The sequence below is a fragment of the Pleurodeles waltl genome, chromosome 8 (genome assembly GCF_031143425.1).
Source record: "Pleurodeles waltl isolate 20211129_DDA chromosome 8, aPleWal1.hap1.20221129, whole genome shotgun sequence".
Lineage (NCBI taxonomy): Eukaryota > Metazoa > Chordata > Amphibia > Caudata > Salamandridae > Pleurodeles > Pleurodeles waltl.
The window spans coordinates 1,410,558,285-1,410,575,164 of NC_090447.1; positions in this window are offsets into that span (position 1 = coordinate 1,410,558,285).

Genomic DNA, 16,880 nt, shown 5'->3' on the forward strand with positions numbered 1-16,880 from the left:
CATCCCCTGTAGGGAAATGTATCACCTCAAGTGTTTAGGATTTTCACCCCTCATCTACATGAGCCATCTGAGAGGCCTGTGGTCTGTCTGAACCCGGAAGTGAGTCCCAAACAGGTATGGTCTCAGATTCTTCAGTGCCCAGACCATGACAAATGCTTCTCTTTCAATAGCACTCCACCTCTGTTCCTGTGGTAATAGTTTTCTGCTAATAAAGACTACCCATTGGTCTAGGCCATCCTCATTCAGCTGAGCTAGGACTGCCCATATGCCATGCTCTGAAGCGTCTGTCTGCATGATTAATTCTTTGGAGTAATCCGATTCTTTGAGCACGTGTGCCATGCACATGGCTTCCTTCAGGGAGTCAAAGGCTTTCTGACAAGCCTCGGTCCAATTCACCAACCTAGGTTGCTTTTTGGATGTGAGTTCTGTTAAGAGGGCTGCTGTGGTGCCATAACCCTCAACAAATCTGCGGTAATATCCAGTGAGACCTAAGAAGGCTCTCACCTCTGTCTGGGTTCTAGGTGGTTGCCAGGCCTTGATTGTTTCGATCTTGGCCTGGAGGGGCTGCACCCTGCCACCACCTACTAGGTGTCCCAAGTACACCACGGAACCCTGCCCAATGTGCAACTTACTAGCCTTGATGGTCAGACCTGCCTGTTGTAGGGCCTGAAGCACCTCCTTGAGGTGGAGCAGGTGTTCCTCCCAGCTGGAACTACAGATGGTGATGTTGTCTAGGTTGGCTGCACAGAATGCATCCTTCCCTGCTAGGACCCCGGTAACCAACCGTTGAAAGGTAGCAGGGCACTTTTCAGTCCAAAGGGCATTACTCTGAACTGGTAATGACCCTCAGGAGTAGAAAAAGCAGATCTCTCTTTTGCCCCCTCAGTCAAGGCGATCTGCCAGTACCCTGACATGGGGTCAAAGGTGCTGAGGAACTTGGGCAGTGACTAGTCTGTCTACGAGCTCATCAGCTCAGGGGATGGGGTGAGCATCTGTCTTTGTGACAGAGTTGAGACCTCAATAGTTCATGCAGAACCTAAGCTCTGGTTAGGCACCGGGAGCTGTAGCCTTGGGAACCAACACCACTGGGCTGGACCAGGGACTGCTGGACTTCTCAATCACTCCAAGAGCCAGCATCTTGGCAACTTCCTCCTTGATGCTTGACCTCACTTTATTATTTACAGGGGGACTGTCTCCAGTGTCATTATCATGGACAGACAAGTGTGTGAGTCCAGGGGTGAGGGAAAACAGGGAAGAGAACTGCTCCAATAACTCGTAGCAGTCTCTTCTCTGATCTAGGATCAGGGAGTCAGAGGGATTGACACCCTCCACTGACCCATCACCTTCCTTGGCAGAGAGGAGGTCGGGGAGCAGCTCACTCTTCTCTTCCATACCCTCATCTATCACCAGAAGCATGCTGACTTCAGACCTCTCAGAATGAGACTTCAGTCTGTTCTGATGGAGCACCCTTAGGGGTTTTCTAGAGTACTTCAGGTCCACTAAGTAAGTGGCCTCCCCCTTCCGCTCCTTGATCTTGAATGGGCCAATCCAGTGGTCCTGGAGAGCCCTAGGCTCTACGGGCTCCATTACGCATACTTTGTCTCCAGGTAAAAATTCTACCAGGGTGGCCTTCTGGTCATACCATTGCTTCATCACCTCTTGACTGGCCTCATGGTTGCTCTTGGCCTGTTTCCAGAAGCGTTGCATCTGGTTGCGGAGGGCCAGCATGTAACTGACCACATCCTGTGTCGTTTTCTGGGAGCTTTCTCCCACCCCTCTTTTACTATGCTTAGGGGTCCCCTGACAGGGTACCCATAGAGAAGTTCAAAGGGGCTGAACCCCACTCCTTTCTGGGGCATCTCGCTAAATGCAAAGAGAAGGCATGGCAAGAGGACGTCCCACTTATGCCTCACCGCCTCAGGTAGGCCTGTGATCATGCTCTTTAGGGTCTTATTTAAGCTTTCCACAAGCCCATTGGATTGAGGATGGTAAGGGGTTTTAAACCAGTAGGTTACCCCACACGCATCCCACAGGGACTGCATGTACGCAGACATGAAGTTTGTGCCTCTGTCAGTCACAACCTCTTTTGGGAATCCCACACAGGTAAATATCCCTATTAGAGATCTGGGGTGCAGTCACTGTCCTTAGAGGGATCACCTCTGGATGGCAGGTGGCATGGTCCACCAAAACTAGGATAAACCTGTTGCCTTGGACAGTTTTAGGGTCCAAAGGACCAATGACATCAATACCCACCCTTTCAGAGGGGGTGCCAACGATGGGGAGTGGGATCAGGGGGGCCTTGAGCCTTTTCTCTGTCTTCCCACTAGCCTGGCTGGTTGGGGAGGACCTACAGAAAGCATTTGAGGCCACCCGCATTTGAGGCCAATAATAGTGGGTGACAAGCCTGGCAAAGATCTTGTCTCACCCCAAATGTCCCACCAGGGGGATGTCGTGAGCCAAACCCAGTAGGAAGGCCTGGTAATATGGGGGGACCACCAGCACACATGCTGCCCCATCTTCTGGCACCTTAGGCTCACTGTAAAGGAGATCATTCTCCCAATTGATATGGTGATCGCCAGAGGCTTCACCTGCTGCCTGGGCCGCGGCCTGTCAACTCAAACCCTCAAGAGAGGGGCACTCCTTCTGCGCTTTACAGAATTCCTCCCTGGTTGGCCACCCTTAACTTGCCAAACAGCAAGCTCAGGCAAGTTACCCAGGTTGGCAATGTCCTCCTCAGTTGGCTCAGGGGTCTCCTCCTCTGGGACGCTGTCAACCACCGCAGGAACGTCTGGGGCCGGTTTCCCATGCCCTTTGCCACTCTTCTTTGCAGCTGTCTGGGCCATCGTTCCAGGCTCCAGACACCCTTGACTCCCTTCCCAGGCAGCAATGGACCGTCTGGCAAACCTAACATCTCCAGATGAGACCTGAGCTCTATTTCTTCCAGGCAGTATGCTCAAGGTCGATGCCTAACAGACAATCTACAGGCATGACAGGATTCACAGCTACTTTTAGAGTACCAGAGATCCCCCCCCCACTCAAAGGGAATGAGAGCCACCAGTAGGTGACTCTCATGATTGTCAGCGACTGTGACCTGGTGGAATATATTGGGGATGCTCTGCTGACACCAGCTGACCCCTGACAGTAGTCATGCTGGCTCCTGTGTCACGCAGAGCCTCCACCCTTTGCCTATTAATGGTGACCCACTGCCTATTCTTGGAAGTATTTGCAGGCATATGGGCTTTTGGCACCATTTTCTCATCTCCCAGGGACACTAGGGTTACCTCTATCTGTTCCCCAAAGCTATCTGGGACTACCTCCTCTTCGAGCGCTATGCTGGCTAAACCTGTTACTTCTTTGGGCATACAAACCTTCCTTTCTCCAGCAGGTCCTGCAATTATGCTGCCACCATCACTGCTGGACTCAGACTGCCTAGACTTGAGGTCCAGCTCTTTGAGACTCAGTTTGTGAGCCAGAAGAAGTTTATTTTCAGCCAAAGCTCTCTCAGCTGCAGTCTCAGCTCTCCTCTCCTCTGCCTCTCTCTGAGCTTTCCTTTCCTCTGCCTCCATGTTTAACCTTGCCATTTGCAATTGAAATTCTCTCTCCTCCCTCCTTTCCTCTGTGGTCAGGCCATGGCTAGAAACACTGCTCCCTGGTTTACCAGGGGGCACAATCCCAGGGGAACATCCCCCACTGCAGGTGGAAAATCCTCTGAGGGGCCAACCTCTGGCTCCTCCACCTCAACATCCTCTTGTGAACAGGCTTCTGCCCAGGCCCTCAGCCCCCTTTGGTACTCCTCCTTCCTGGAGGCACCCCAGGTAGGTACTCCCATCCTCTTGCAGAACCCTTTCAGCTGGCTGACAGTGTATGTCTCCAGCTTGGCTGGGACAACTCGCTCCAGCTCCTACTTGAGACCCAGCCAGAGACATGTTGTTTGATGATCTGGTTAAAATGTCAAGCAGAAAAACGAAATTGCAGAAAAAGAGAAGAAATCAAGTTGACCTTTAACTGTGGGTAGGTAGTGTACACGTAGCTATTGTATGTTACTGCACAAATGCAAGTCCTATCCTCACTGCTGATCACTAATGTTAGAAATGGGGTCTCTAGTTGGCAGAGGTATACACCCTTTTCCAAGTAGGGACCACAATCCTAGTCCAAATTATCCTGTGTCCACCCTCTGGTAGCTTGGCACTAAGCAGTCAGGCTTAACTTAGAAGGCAATGTGTAAAGTATTTGTGCAATAAATCATGCAATAACACAGTGAAAACACCACAAAATATATCACACAGGTTTTAGAAAAATATAAGATATTTATCTTAGTCAATTAAGGTCAAAACTATCAAGATTTGATACGTACAAGTTGAAATATCACTTTTGTAATGATAAGGAGAATCTTAAGTCTTTAAAAAGCAACAAAGGTCTCTTGCAAGAAAAAGTACCTGGTATGCGTCAAAATTACACGCATGGAGACCATAAAGGGGAAGATGCACGGAAAACGAAGGGTGTGCGTCGGATTTCCGGACGCACACAGACGATGTGTCAAATCTTTTCCATACGGGAAGGACTTTGCGTCAAAATCCGGTGTACAGACTTGAATCCTCTTTGCGATGTGGGGTCTTTTGATGCCCAGGGACGATGCGTCAAAATCCTGGGCTTGCAGGACGAAGTCACAGGTGCTGCGTCGAATTCGGTGGGTGATGCGTCGGAGCTTTTGTTGCACGGCAGGCGCTACGTTGATTCCTCTTGCAGGAAGTTGGGCTACGTTGTTCTGGGTCGGTGATGCGTCGATCCAATGGGCTGTGCGGCGAAGTTCTAGTCGCAGTGCTGGCGCTGCGTCAATCTCCTCTTGGGGAGCCGGGCTTCGTCTTTCCGGGTCGGCAATACGGTGATTCTTTCACCGCTAGGCAGGCTATGCGTCAATTCCGGCAGGCTGTGAGTCGATTTTCACCGCACAAGGAGTGCCTTTGCAGAGGTGAAGTCTTTTTGGCCCTGAGACTTCAGGAAACAGGAGGCAAGCTCAATCCAAGCCCTTGGAGAGCACTTATCAGCAGAGCCAAAGTCCAGCAAGGCAGCAGGGCAACAGCAAGGCAGCAGTCCGTCACAGCAAAGCAGTCCAGGTGAGTCATTTGGGCAGCCAGACAGCTCCTCTTGGCAGGTTGCAGGATCTGGTTCAGAGTGTCTGTCCCAGGAAGTGTTTAAGTTGGTAGGGTGAGGGACCCAGTTTATATATCCAAAAGTGCCTTTGAAGTGGGAGAGACTTTAAAGGGTGGTTTTGAAGTGCACAAGGTCCCCTTTCAGTACAACCCTGTCTGCCAGGGTCCCAGTAGTGGGATGGCAGTCCATTGTGTGAGGGCAGGCCACTGTCCTTTCAAATGTAAGTGTCAGGCCCTCCACCCTTGCAGCCCAGGAAGTCCCATTCAGTATGCAGATGTGTGCAGGTGTGACTGAGCATCCTGTGTTTGTGGTTGTCTGGGTGAAATGCACAAGGGAGGTGTCAACCAGCCCAGCCCAAACGTGGATTGGAGACAGGCTGTAAGGCACAGAAGGATTTTAAGAGCAGAGAAATGCTCACTTTCTAAATGTGGCATTTCTAAAACAGTAATATAAAATCCAACCTCACCAGTCAGCAGGATTTTGTATTACCATTCTGGCGATACTAAATATGACCTGTCCACCACCTTTCTGATCAGAACCTACCACTCAAACAGTATATGAGAGTAGCTCCAATGTTTGCCTATGAAAGGAGCAGGCCTCGTGGCAGTGGAAAACAAATTTAGGAGTTTTCCACTACCAGGACATATAAAACACACAGGTATATGTCCTGCCTTTTACCTACATCGCACCCTGCCCTGTGGGTTATCCAGGGACCACCTAAGGGGTGACTTATGAGTAGAAAAAGGGGAGTTTCAGGCTTAGCAAGTACTTTTAAATGCCAAATGGAAGTGGCAGTGAAACTGCACACACACGCCTTGCAATGGCAGGCCGGAGACATGGTTAAGGAGCTACTTATGTGGGTGGCACAATCAGTGCTGCAGGCCCACTAGTAGCATTTAATTTACAGGCTCTGGGCACATGCAGTGCACTTTACTAGGGACTTACAAGTAAATTAAATATGCCAATTAGGTATGAACCAATGTCACCATGTTTTAAGGGAGGGAGCATATGCACTTTAGCACTGGTTAGCAGCGGTAAAGTGCTCAGAGTCCTAAAACCAGCGAAAACAGTGTAAAAAAGTGGAGGGAGGCAGGCAAAAAGTTGGAGGTGACCACCCTAAGGCTGTCAGGTCTAATAGGCTCAGACAGTGAACAATGTGGATTGAGTGTAGGCTGGATGGGTGTTAGACCTGACAGCATTAGGGTGGTCTTCCCCCTAATTTTTTGACTACCTCCTCTACTTTTCTGACTTCATTTTTGCTGCCTTTAGGGCTCTGTGCGCTGTACCACTGCTAACCAGTGCTAAAGTGCTTGTGTTCTCTCCCCTAAACATGGTAACATTGTCTTATCCCAAATTGGCATATTTAATATGCTTATATGTCCCTAGTAAAGTGCACAGGGACAGCAAATTAAATTCTACTTGTGAGCCTGCAGCACTGATTGTGCCACCCACTTAAGACGCCCTTTAACCATGTCTCAGGCCTGCCATTGCAGAGCCTGTATGTGAAATTCTGCATTGCCATGTTCACCTGACAAAGTAACCTTTTTAGCCAGGCACAAACCTCAACTTTTTATACATACAGGTCACCCCTAAGACAACTCAGAAAGCAGGATGCAATGTATTTAAAATGCACGATATGTACTTTTAAGTTTTACATAGCCTGGTAGTGAAAAACTCCCTAAGTCATTTTTCTCTAAAGCAAGGCATATCTGGAATTATCACAACTTATAAGTGTAATTCACAATCTGGAAGAGATAACCATTTTGAGTTTGGTGTATTTAGAATCACAATTGAAAATCACAACTTGTGGTGAAGTCAGATTTTAAATTGCCATTCTGAAAATGCCACTTTTAGGAAGTTGGTCTCTTAGTCTATCTCTGATCACTTGTCTGGGGTGGGTGACAGCTGGGCTTTGTTTATTTTCCCTAGACAGCCACACACAGTGGAAACTTAGGTGTGACTTGATGGGCCTTGATGGGCCATTCTGGCAGGATGGGACGGGGAGCTGACCACAGCCTCACTTACACCTGAATAGGCTGAGTACAGTCCACACAATATGAGCTGCATAACCCCCTCGTAGTTGTAGTAAATCTGGAGCCAGTGCAGGAAAGGCAGGACCTCTGAGCACTTCAAGACCTGTCTTTAAAGTCTCCCCCACTTAAAAGTCTCAGCTGGGTATATGTTTCGCCTTTGGAATCGCCACTGTGACACTTCTGGTGCAAGGTCCTCGCATTTCTGTTGGCAGCAGCCTCGACGATGATGACGAATCTCTGCATCACAGCCTCTGTCCTCATCGGAACAGACACCTTGCCTTGAGTACACAATGCATCCTCAACACCAGTCTTCTTATTGTAAGCCCTGGAGCTTGGGTCCTCGAATTGGACGCAGCAAGAACTCGCACACTAACTCTGCCACATCTCTGAACCGACACATCACCGCTGTTGCTTGGAGAAAATCAACGCATCCCCTCTACTGTGTGGTTCGGAATTGATGAAATGCTCCACAACCAGGATTTAAGGTACTTTGGTCCAGTAGGCCTAACTGGATCCCTGTAGCCAGCCCGCAGTCCATCGCAGTTGGCCTAAACTTTTGATTATACCCCAGTCTGGTGTGATCAGATATCCTCAGTTGGCGCTTATTGCTCCTAAGCACTATTTTACAGTTTATTCTTTAAAAATTCATAACTCAGTTTCTACTTATTGGATTTTTATAATTTTCATCTTCTTTTATTTATGACATTTTGCTCTATTTGTCTAACCTGGTGTGAATTTTTTTTTAATGGTGTTTTTACTGTTTTACTGTTTCAGGTGTTGCACAAATACTTTGCACATTGCCTCTAAGATAAGCCTGACTGCTCTGGGCTGAGCTACCGGTGGGTGAGCACAGTTTAATTTATGGTTTGGCTGACACTTACTCTGACTAGAATTGTGGTAGCTGCTTGATCAGGGTTCATACCCCAGTAAACCATCAACCCAGTTTCTAACAATGGGCCATCCTGCCAGGATGACTGGGGTGGAGTTGGTCCCTGCCCCACTTACATTTCAAAGGTCTTGCCTCCAGCACACACAAAGGAACCTGGCACCAGTCTTTTGTCCCCCCAGACTCTTTGGAGCCTTGGCAGTGAAAGTGAAGATCTTTCCAGAACCAGATGTGGCGGGTAGCCTTGAAAAGTCTCCCATATCAAAGGATGTCACCAGGAAATAATAATAATAGACCTTCTGAGTCACTCTTCAGTTCACTCCTAGACCTGTGGACATTACAGAGGAAGGGCTGCCTTGTTTCTCAGAAGACTGTCCTGCTGCTTGAGGCCTGTTTGAGCCTCAGAGGACTGCCCTGCTGCTACTAAAGGGCTGTCCTGCTGCTTGCCTTCTTCCAACAGAGGATTGCCCTGTTGCTTTAGGATTCCTTGTTCCCCAGAGGACTGCCCTGCTGTTTGAGGCCAGCCCAGCTCTCTGAGACAGAGTGGACCTGCTCTATCTGTCCTAAAGTACAGTTTAGCTCCACTCAGGTCTACAGGGTCCAGCAACATATCAAACTGGGATACAACATGCATGTTGAGTGTGAATTTGCAGTCCCTAATGGACTACAATCATATTTTATCATACTTCAGGATTTTTCATAATTCTCTGGCTCAGTTCATAATCATGTTCAGACCATTTTCCCCTTTGCTGGGCAAAGTTAATTACTCAGCTGCTCAGCAGAGGAAACAAAGGACTCCCCACACAAAAGAGACAGTTATCAGTAATTGACTCTTCCTAGGAAAGGAAGGGGAATGGTGAAAATCTACACCTGGTAATTAGCTTCTAACTTTACACCTGGGCAGGGACAACCCAGGCCCACTAGACCAAAGATAGAGGGTCAGACCTCTAGAACCAACAAAGTAGGGTCTTGCTTTTGAAGTTTTGATGAGAAGGGATCAGGCAGTGATGTCAGCTATGGGCAGAGCTGAGCTGCTCAGAGGAGCTCTTTCCAGACAAAACTTGAAGTTGCTGTGTTGGGTTGTCCCAGAATACTGTGGAGAATAGTTGGGATGGGGTGGAGGGATGATGCGACATCCTAGGATTAGCCAGGGGTGTCTGGCCCCTAGAATCGTCCAACCCCACTTAAAAACCCCTGCACAAAGGAGAGACAGTTAAGAACATCCTGGACCTAGAAAGCTGTGACAGTAGAGAGGCTCCCCAGCTGGAAGAAGAAGCCACCTAATGCCCTGCAAGGATGGAGTAAGAACTTTTACTAGTGGGCAGATGGGGCAATTACCCCCGAACCACACCCCGGGGGGCAGAAAGTCTACTAAAAATAGTGGGGTGGTGGCTACCAAGCAGTATGTGCCTGGTTATGCCCCACCCCAACTGAAGGGGGTAACAGTCTTTCAGCCCTCCCCTGCACACTAAAACATCTTATCCCACAGCAAGCAAGAGGACATTTGATTATTTTGGGTTTTGGTTTTACATTTGGGCCATGAGAGCTTGGCTAACTCTCAAAATCGTCCCACTTGGAATGGTGAGGGCTGCACTTTTCCCTCAGGTGTCTAGTTTTCAGGAATGTCTGGGTTTGGTAGGTTTGCCTAGATGGCTGCTGAGCCCAGGACCAAAAACGCAGGTGCCCCCGCTAAAACAGGTAGTTTTGTATTTGATAATTTTGATGTGTCCAGATAGTGTTTTGGGGCATTTCCTTTTGCGGGCACTAGGCCTACCCACACAAATGAGGTACCCTTTTTATCAAGAGACTTGGGGGAACACTGGGTGGAAGGAAATTTGTGGCTCATCGCAGATTCCATAACTTTCTGTCACCGAAATGTGAGGAAAAAGTGTTTTTGGGCCAAATTTTGTGGTTTGCAAAGGATTCTTGGTAACGGAACCTGGTGAGAGCCCCACAAGTCACCCCATCTTGGATTCCCCTAGGTGTCTAGTTTTCAAAAATGCGCAGGTTTGGTAGGTTCCCGTAGGTGCTAGCTGAGCTAGAAGCCAAAATCCACAGCTAGGCACTTTGCAAAAAACAGCTCTGTTTTCTTTGGGAGAAAGTGATGTGTCCACGTTGTGTTTTGGGGCATGTCCTGTCACGGGCGCTAGCCCTACCCACACAAGTGAGGTACCATTTTTATTGAGAGACTTGGGGGAATGCTTGGTGGAAGGAAATTTGTGGCTCCTCTCAGATTCCAGAACTTTTTGTCACCGAAATGTGAGGAAAAGGTGTTTTTTGGCCACATTTTGAGGTTTGCAAAGGATTCTGGGTAACGGAACCTGGTGAGAGCCCCACAAGTCACCTCATCTTGGATTCCCCCAGGTGTCTAGTTTAAAAAAATGCACAGGTTTGGTAGCTTTCCTTAGGTGCCGGCTGAGCTAGAGGCCAAAATCCACAGCTAGGCACTTTCCAAAAAACAGCTCTGTTTTCTTTGGGAAAATGTGATGTCCACGTTGTGTTTTGGGGAATTTCCTGTTGCGGGCGCTAGGCCTACTCACACAAGTGAGGTACATTTTTATCTGGAGACTTGGGGGAATGCTGGGTGGAAGGAAATTTGTGGCTCCTCTCAGATTCCATAACTTTCTGTCACCAAAATGTGAGGAAAAAGTGTTTTTTGGCCAAAGTTTGAGGTTTGCAAAGGATTCTGGGTAACAGAACCTGGTGAGAGGCCCACATGTCACATCATCTTGGATTCCCCCAGGTGTCTAGTTTTCAAAAATGCACAGGTTTGGTAGGTTTCCTTAGGTGCCGACTGAGCTAGAGGCCAAAATCCACAGCTAGGCACTTTCCAAAAAACAGCTCTGTTTTCTTTGGGAGAATGTGATGTGTCCAAGTTGTGTTTTGGGGCATTTCCTGTCACGGGCGCTAGACCTACCCACACAAGTTAGGTGCATTTTTATCTGGAGACTTCGGGGAATGCTTGGTGGAAGGAAATTTGTGGCTCCTCTCAGATTCCATAACTTTCTGTCAGCGAAATGTGAGGAAAAAGTGTTTTTTGGCCACATTTTGTGGTTTGCAAAGGATTCTGGGTAACGGAACCTGGTGAGAGCCCCACAAGTCGTCCCATCTTGGATTCCCCTAGGTGTATTTAGTTTTAAAAAATGCGTAGGTTTGGTAGGTTTCCGTAGGTGCTGGCTGAGCTAGAGGCCAAAATCCACAGCTAGGCACTTTGCAAAAAACAGCTCTGTTTTCTTTGGGAGAATGTGATGTGTCCAAGTTGTGTTTTGGGGCATGTCCTGTCACGGGCGCTAGGCCTACCCAGACAAGTGAGGTACCATTTTTATCGAGATACTTGGGGGAATGCTCGGTGGAAGGAAATTTGTGACTCCTCTCAGGTTCCAAAACTTTCTGTCACCAAAATGTGAGGAAAAAGTGTTTTTTGGCCAAAGTTTGAGGTTTGCAAAGGATTCTGGGTAACATAACCTGGTGAAAGGCCCACAAGTCACCTCATCTTGGATTCCCCCAGGTGTCTAGTTTTAAAAAATGCACAGGTTTGGTAGGTTTCCTTAGGTGCCGGCTGAGCTAGAGGCCAAAATCCACAGCTAGGCACTTTCCAAAAAACAGCTCTGTTTTCTTTGAGAGAATGTGATGTGTCCAAGTTGTGTTTTGGGGCATTTCCTGTCACGGGCGCTAGACCTACCCACACAAGTGAGGTGCATTTTTATCTGGAGACTTGGGGGAACGCTGGGTGGAAGGAAATTTGTGGTTCCTCTCAGATTCCAGAACTTTCTGTCACCGAAATGTGAGGAAAAAATGTTTTTTTGGCTGAATTTTAAGGTTTGCAAAGGATTCTGGGTAACAGAACCTGGTGGAAGCCCCACAAGTTACCCCATCTTGGATTCCCCTGGGTGTCTAGTTTTAAAAAATGCACAGGTTTGGTAGGTTTGCCAAGGTTCCGGCTGCGCTAGAGGGCAAAATCCACAGCTAGGCACTCTGCAAAAAACAGCTCTGTTTTCTTTGGGAGAATGTGATGTGTTCAAGTTGTGTTTTGGGGCATTTCCTGTCACGGGCGGTAGGCCTACCCACACAAGTGAGGTACCATTTTTGTCAGGAGACTTGGGGGAACGCTGGGTGGAAGGAAATTTGTGGCTCCTCCTAGATTCCATAACTTTCTGTAGCGAAATGTGAGGAAAAAGTGTTTTTTGGCCACATTTTGTGGTTTGCAAAGGATTCTGGGTAACGGAACCTGGTGAGAGCCCCACAAGTCACCCCATCTTGGAGTCCCCTAGGTGTCTAGTTTTCAAAAATGCGCAGGTTTGGTAGGTTTCCGTAGGTGCCGGCTGAGCTAGACGCCAAAATCCACAGCTAGGCACTTTGCAAAAAACAGCTCTGTTTTCTTTGGGAGAATGTGATGTGTCCAAGTTGTTTTTTGGGGCATGTCCTGTCACGGGCGCTAGGCCTACCCACACAAGTGAGGTACCATTTGTATTGAGAGACTTGGGAAAATGCTCAGTGGAAGGACATTTGTGTCTCCTCTCAGATTCCAGAACTTTCTGTCACCGAAATGTGAGGAAAAGGTGTTTTTTGGCCACATTTTGAGGTTTGCAAAGGATTCTGGGTAACAGAACCTGGTGAGAGCCCCACAAGTCACCTCATTTTGGATTCCCCAAGGTGTCTAGTTTTAAAAAATGCACAGGTTTGGTAGGTTTCCTTAGGTGCCGGCTGAGGTAGAGGCCAAAATCCACAGCTAGGCACTTTCCAAAAAACAGCTCTGTTTTCTTTGGGAAAATGTGATTTGTCCACGTTGTGTTTTGGGGAATTTCCTGTCGCGGGCGCTAGGCCTACTCACACAAGTGAGGTACCATTTTTATCGGGAGGTTTGCGGGAACGCTGAGTGGAAGGACATTTGTGACTCCTCTCAGATTCCAGAACTTTCTGTCACCGAAATGTGAGGAAAAAGTGTTTTTCTGGCCGAATTGTGAGGTTTGCAAAGTATTCTGGGTAACAGAACCTGGTGAGAGCCCCACAAGTCACCCAATCTTGGATTCCCCTAGGTGTCTAGTTTTAAAAAATGCACAGGTTTGGTAGGTTTCCATAGGTGCCGGCTGAGCTAGAAGCCAAAATCCACAGCTAGGCACTTTGCAAAAAACAGCTCTGTTTTCTTTGGGAGAATGCGATGTGTCCACGTTGTGTTTTAGGGCATGTCCTGTCACGGGCGCTAGGCCCACCCACACAAGTGTGGTACCATTTTTATCCAGAGACTTGGGGGAATGCTCGGTGGAAGGAAATTTGTGGCTCCTCTCAGATTTCAGAACTTTCTGTCAACGAAATGTGAGGAAAAAGTGTTTTTTGGCCGAATTTTAAGGCTTGCAAAGGATTCTGGGTAACAGAACCTGGTGGAAGCCCCACAAGTCACCCCATCTTGGATTCCCCTAGGTGTCTAGTTTTACAAAATGCACAGGTTTGGTAGGTTTCCTTAGGTGACGGCTGAGCTAGAGGCCAAAATCCACAGCAAGGCACTTTCCAAAAAACAGCTGTTTTCTTTGGGAAAATGTGATGTGTCCACGTTGTGTTTTCGGGAATTTCCTGTCGCAGGCGCTAGGCCTGCTCCCACAAGTGAGGTACAGTTTTTATCGGGAGACTTGGGGGAACGCTGAGTGGAAGGACATTTGTGGCTCCTCTCAGATTCCAGAACTTTCTGTCACCGAAATGTGAGGAAAAAGTGTTTTTTGGGCCGAATTTTGAGGTTTGCAAAGGATACTTGATAACAGAACCTGGTGGAAGCCCCACAAGTCACCCCATCTTGGATTCCCCTAGGTGTCTAGTTTTAAAAAATGCACAGGTTTGGTAGGTTTGCCAAGGTGCCGGCTGAGCTAGAGGCCAAAATCCACAGCTAGGCACTTTGCAAAAAACAGCTCTTTTTTCTTTGGGAGAATGTGATGTGTCCAAGTTGTGTTTGGGGGCATTTGCTGTCACGGGCACTAGGCCTACCCACACAAGTGAGGTACCATTTTTATCAGGAGACTTGGGGGAACGCTTGGTGGAAGGAAATTTGTGGCACCTCTCAGATTCCATAACTTTCTGTCAGCGAAATGTGAGGAAAAAGTGTTTTTTGGCCACATTTTGTGGTTTGCAAAGGATTCTGGGTAACGGAACCTGGTGAGAGCCCCACAAGTCACCCCATCTTGGATTCCCCCAGGTGTCTAGTTTTAAAAAATGCACAGGTTTGGTAGGTTTCCTTAGGTGACGGCTGAGCTAGAGGCCAAAATCCACAGCAAGGCACTTTCCAAAAAACAGCTGTTTTCTTTGGGAAAATGTGATGTGTTCATGTTGTGTTTTGGGGCATTTCCTGTCGCGGGCGCTAGGCCTACCCACACAAGTGAGGTACATTTTTATCTGGAGACTTGGGGGAACGCTGGGTGGAAGGAAATGTGTGGCTCCTCTCAGATTCCAGAACTTTCTGTCACCAAAATGTGAGGAAAAGTGTTTTTTGGCCAAAGTTTGAGGTTTGCAAAGGATTCTGGGTAACAGAACCTGGTGAGAGGCCCACAAGTCACCTCATCTTGGATTCCCCCAGGTGTCTAGTTTTCAAAAATGCACAGGTTTCGTAGGTTTCCTTAGGTGCCGGCTGAGCTAGAGGCCAAAATCCACAGCTAAGCACTTTCCAAAAAACAACTCTGTTTTCTTTGGGAGAATGTGATGTGTCCAAGTTGTGTTTTGGGGCATTTCCTGTCACAGGCGCTAGACCTACCCAGACAAGTGAGGTGCATTTTTATCTGGAGACTTGGGGGAACGCTGGGTGGAAGGAAATTTGTGGCTCCTCTCAGATTCCAGAACTTTCTGTCACCGAAATGTGAGGAAAAAGTGTTTTTTTGGCCGAATTTTAAGGCTTGCAAAGGATTCTGGGTAACAGAACCTGGTGGAAGCCCCACAAGTCACCCCATCTTGGATTCCCCTAGGTGTCTAGTTTTACAAAATGCACAGGTTTGGTAGGTTTGCCAAGGTGCTGGCTGAGCTAGAGGCCAAAATCCACAGCTAGGCACTTTGCAAAAAACAGCTGTGTTTTCTTTGGGAGAATGTGATGTGTCCAAGTTGTGTTTTGGGGCATTTCCTGTCACAGGCGCTAGGCCTACCCACACAAGTGGGGTACCATTTTTATCAGGAGACTCGGGGGAACGCTGGGTAGAAGGAAATTTGTGGCTCCTCTCAGATTCCATAACTTTCTGTCAGCGAAATGTGAGGAAAAAATGTTTTTGGGCCAAAGTTTGAGGTTTGCAAAGGATTCTGGGTGACAGAACCTGGTGAGAGCCCCACAAGTCACCCCATCTTGGATTCCCCCAGGTGTCTAGTTTTAAAAAATGCACAGGTTTGGTGGGTTTCCTTAGGTGCCGGCTGAGTTAGAGACCAAAATCCATAGCTAGGCACTTTGCAAAAAACAGCTCTGTTTTCTTTGGGAGAATGTGATGTGTCCAAGTTGTATTTTGGGGCATGTCCTGTCACGGGCGCTAGGCCTACCCACACAAGTAAGATACAATTTTTATCGAGAGACTTGGGGGAATGCTCGGTGGAAGGAAATTTGTGGCTCCTCTCAGATTCCAGAACTTTCTGTCACCGAAATGTGAGGAAAAGGTGTTTTTGGCCAAATTTTGAGGTTTGCAAAGGATTCTGGGTAACAGAACCTGTTGCGTGCCCCACAAGTCACCCCATCTTGGATTCCCCCAGGTGTCTAGTTTTAAAAAATGGACAGGTTTGGTAGGTTTCCTTAGGTGCTGGCTGAGGTAGAGGCCAAAATCCACAGCTAGGCACTTTTCAAAAAACAGCTGTTTTCTTTGGGAAAATGTGATGTGTCCATGTTGTGTTTTGGGGAATTTCCTGTTGCGGGCGCTAGGCCTACTCACACAAGTGAGGTACCATTTTTATTTGGGAGGCTTGGGGGAACGCTGAGTGGAAGGACATTTGTGGCTCCTCTCAGATTCCAGAACTTTCTGTCTCCGAAATGTGAGGAAAAGTGTTTTTTGGGCCGAATTTTGAGGTTTGCAAAGGATACTGGGTAACAGAACCTGGTGAGAGCCCCACAAGTCACCCCATTATGGATTCCCCCAGGTGTCTAGTTTCAAAAAATGCACAGGTTTGGTAGGTTTCCTTTGGTGCTGGCTGAGGTAGAGGCCAAAATCCACAGATAGACACTTTCCAAAAAACAGCTTTGTTTTCTTTGGGAAAATGTGATGTGTCCACGTTGTGTTTTGGGGCATTTCCTGTTGCGGGCGCTAGGCCTACCCACACAAGTGAGGTGTATTTTTATCTGGAGACTTGGGGGAACGCTGGGTGGAAGGAAATGTGTGGCTCCTCTCAGATTCCAGATCTTTCTGTCACCGAAATGTGAGGAAAAAGTGTTTTTTTGGCTGACTTTTGAGGTTTGCAAAGGATTCTGGGTAACAGAACCTGGTGGAAGCCCCACAAGTCAAACGGTCACTCCTACGCCCACTGACAGATACCCGACAATGTAGGACACCCACGCAGCCCACGCTTGGTTCTCACTGACACAAATCATCTCCTGGAATGTGAACGGACTGTTGGACAAGATCAAGAGATCCGCAGTATTCAGCACCCTCTGTAGATACTCACCCTCGGTGGTCCTACTGCAGGAAACCCACCTTCTGGGTACTAAATGCCCTATGCTTGCGCGGGGAGGGTTTGACAGGGTCTACCATGCAGGCTTTTCCAGGGGTTCCAGAGGAGTGGCCATCCTACTCCACCGTTCACTACCTATGGTGATCACGTCTAAACTGTCTGATCCTCAGGGTAGATTTGTGGTTGCCTCAGGATTA